Raw genomic sequence first — 3,564 nt, 5'->3', positions numbered from 1 at the left:
AGATTTGGAGTGAGTCTGGGGGTGTCATGGGTGAGGGATGGAGATTTGGGGCGAGTCTGGGGTGAGGGACAGGGGTTTGGGGTGAGCCTGGGGATTTCTGGAGGGAGCTGAGGGTCTCGGTGATGAGTAAGGGAAAGTGGGGAGCGAATTTTCCAGCCCAAGATGCCACCTCTGATGTACTGATTTTCCAGAGCTGGTTGTTTTGAAGAAACTGCCGACGGGGGGCCTGCCTGGTGGGAGGGGCTGTGACCCAGGAGACATTTACATTTGTAAGGAAATCTGCGGGTGTGAGGGGGTCTCCCTCAGGGGACCAGGATGTGGGGGAGGGGCTCAGAATCCAGGAAACTCCCCGCCCCCTCCAGGAAGGCGGCCGGGACTGAAATCTGCTGGAGGACCGCCCCCCACACCACTGCCCTTCTCCCCAAGGCCTCCCAGAAGCGTTTTGCTTTCCCGGGGCTCCTGGGGCCGGTTTGATTTTCTCCTCCTAATCCGTCTCTTGTCTGATTTTTAGACTAGATAGTAAAGCTTTGGATAGAGAACCATGTTTCCTCTCCAGCAGAAATTTGGGGCGAAAGGGGTTTCTGGGATGAGTGATGGAAATTTGGGGTGAGTCTCAACTCTGTGGAGTAGGTTATGGAAATCTGGGGTGATCCACGGGTCTCTAGGGTAAGCGATGGAAATCTGGGGGTGATTCTGGGGGTCTCAACATAGTGATGGAAACTTGGGGTGATTCTGAGGGGTCTCAGGTGAATGGTGCAAATGCAGGGTGGGTGGGGGGTTCCGGGGTGAGTGATGGAAATCTGGGCTGAGTCTGGGAATCTTCAGAAATCGGGTAACTGACCCGCACCTTTGGAGAGACACCAGGGCAGGTGAGGTGGGGGGTTCGCAGGAATGTGGCAAAAAGGGGGGGGCACGACACCTCCGAGCAAAGGTTAACTTTGCAAAAATCCTACATTTAACGTTCTCCTGGCACAAGTTTGCAAATCAATAAAAGGTGGAAAAAGAACTCGCACCCCATCAAAGTGCAGCGACCACCCCCCGCAAGGTGGCCCCTGGGGAAACCCGTGGCTGAGAAAATCCGAAACCCGGAGGGGGGAAGCTGATCTCCAGTTTAAAAGGTAAAAAAAGTTGCAGAACGACTTTCTGTGCCTTTCTGCCCTGGGCTCGGGCACCAGCCTTTTCCGGGAGGGCTCCGGCTGAAGTTTGGACCCCGAGGGCAGCAGGACCACACCCTTTCCCTCCCGCAGGCCCCACAGGACGCCCCGCGAGCAGGGGAAGGAAGGCTTCGTCCCTCGGAGGCACCAGGCTGTGTGCAGAGAAACCTTCCGGGAGCAGCCCCGGCTCTGGCACGGTGACGGGGAAGCATCCCAGCTTCCCCAAGCCCAGAGTGGGGGCGTCTGTCCGGGCCTCTGTGAAGGGACGCGTGCACTGCCCTCAGCCAAGGACGGGTCCCCGAGTCCCGTGGTGGCCCTACCTTTACGGACAGGACGCCCTCTCCACCCGCCTGGGCCGACCGGGTGTTCTGGAGGCAGAGAGAGAGAGAGAGAGCTGCTGACCCCTAGTGACCGAAAGTTCCAAGTCAAGCCACGGCCCAGAAGACCAGGGGACACAGGACTTGAGGGCCAAGGCTGTGAATTCAGGACCCGCCCAGGCACCCACTTGAAAAAGGACCTGGATGGTTTCGTGGCCCAAGCTGATGCCTATGGCTGTTCTAGGCAGTGTCCCCCAGTGGGTGGAATCGTGTCCCCCAAAGTTATGGGTTGATTCCCGGGAATAGGCTCTCATATGCAGATGTAATCAAGTGTGAGGTCATTGGAGTGGCCCTGAACCCAATGGCAGGGTCCTTGTAGGAGACAGAAGAGGAGACAGACACAGAGGAGAAGCCGCGTGAAGGGGGAGGCAGAGACGGGAGGGACGCGGCCACGAGCCCAGGGGCGCCTGGAGCCCCAGAAGCTGGAAGAGGCAGGAAGGAGCCTCCCCTGGAGCCTCTGGAGGGAGCACAGCCCTGCCTGGATCTCCGTGGCCCTGCCCCTCCTGGATCTCAGTGGTCCTGCCCCGCCTGGGTCTCAGTGGTCCTGCCCCGCCTGGGTCTCAGTGACCCTGTCCCCCCTGGATCTCAGTGGTCCTGCCCCCCTCGGACCTCAGATAAATGATGGACAAACTCCTCCTTCTTTAAGCCCCCAAATGTGGCCGTTTATTATTACCTGAAAAGCACTGAAACCCCCAAACTGACAAGTCAACCTGTCAGCTTCCTGCAGCCCCTCGGCCGCGAATGCAAAATACGGCCATCAGGTGGCAGTATTGTCCGCAGGAAAGCTGAGGACAGGGTCCCTTAAGATCCCGCTGTTTGGAGAAATAAGGAAAGGGACACAGGCCAGTTTATCCCGCACCTGCCTGCACCTCAAACTAAGAGTCTCGGGAAGATTTTCTAACTAAAATCTTAGGGTTCTCATCCCCCACAACCGGGACCCGGAGAAGTTTTGGGGAGGGGTGGGGGTGTCTCTGCTTTCTCCCCACAAACTGAGGGACCCGCAGTCCCCACATGGCAACGTTCCCAACTGTGTTTCGCTTTCCAGGGTTTCCTGCCTCTCGGGGCAGGGGGGTGGGGGTGGGGAACCCAGAATAGGGAGTAAGGCTCTGAACGCTGAGACAGAAATGTCCCGAAGGTGGAAACCACCACTCCCCCACCCGAGGGGAAAGCTTTGCGATTGTGGGGGGCCGCGGAAAGAGAGGTTCGAAGGGCAAGACCAGGGAGGTGGCCCAGGGGTCTGAGCTGTCTGCCTTTTTGAGTTGAGGGGTACAGAGGGGACCCCGGGCTTATGTGGTGGGTCAGGAGGTGTGTGGGATCCCCGTGGAACTCTGAACACACAGCCTGATGGATGGGGACTGTGCCCGAACGTCTGTGTTCTTGCTGGGGCCCGTCCACCTGTCCTTTGCACTAATCACATCTGCAAAAACCCTGTTTCCACAGAGCCTCACGGTCCCAGGCACTTAGGATTCCAATATGGATATGTGGGGGTGGGGTGGGGGTGGGTTACTATTAAACCCACAGCAGAGGACGGGCCGGAGCGGCTGTGACCCCGTGCCTGTCCCCCTAGGGTCCTGGAGCGCCCCCCACCTGCTGCCTGTGCCTCCGGAGCCCCCAGCCCTCCTGTGCCCTGAGCTCCGGAAACGCCAACGTACAGGGCCGGCCATCCTGTGTTTGCCTCCAAGGAGAAGTTTTGGTCACTAGGGGTCAGTAGCACCCTCCGGAAACCTGGGGCAGGTCAGCCAGGCTCCAAACCCTGAAAGCCTAACTCGGACACTGGGGGGGGAAGAAAGAGTGAGTGTGGAAGCCGGTCCCTTGATCCCAGGGACCCCACAGAAGGCAGGGGAGGGGACAGGGGAGCCTATGGTGACAGGCCAGAGGGGGACGCATTGTCTCAGCTGTCCCCAGGAAGGTCACAGGGAGGGCCCAGGGGACAGATGGGCTAAGCTGGGTCCCGGGACTGTCCACCCTGGAGGGCCACACGAGGGTCCAGGGGACAGACAGGCTGAGCTGGGTCCCCGGGACCATCCCCCCTG

This window comes from Herpailurus yagouaroundi, unplaced genomic scaffold, assembly GCF_014898765.1.
Source record: "Herpailurus yagouaroundi ecotype Mexico unplaced genomic scaffold, PumYag 248, whole genome shotgun sequence".
Classification (NCBI taxonomy): domain Eukaryota; kingdom Metazoa; phylum Chordata; class Mammalia; order Carnivora; family Felidae; genus Herpailurus; species Herpailurus yagouaroundi.
Note: the sequence above shows the minus strand (reverse complement) of the source record.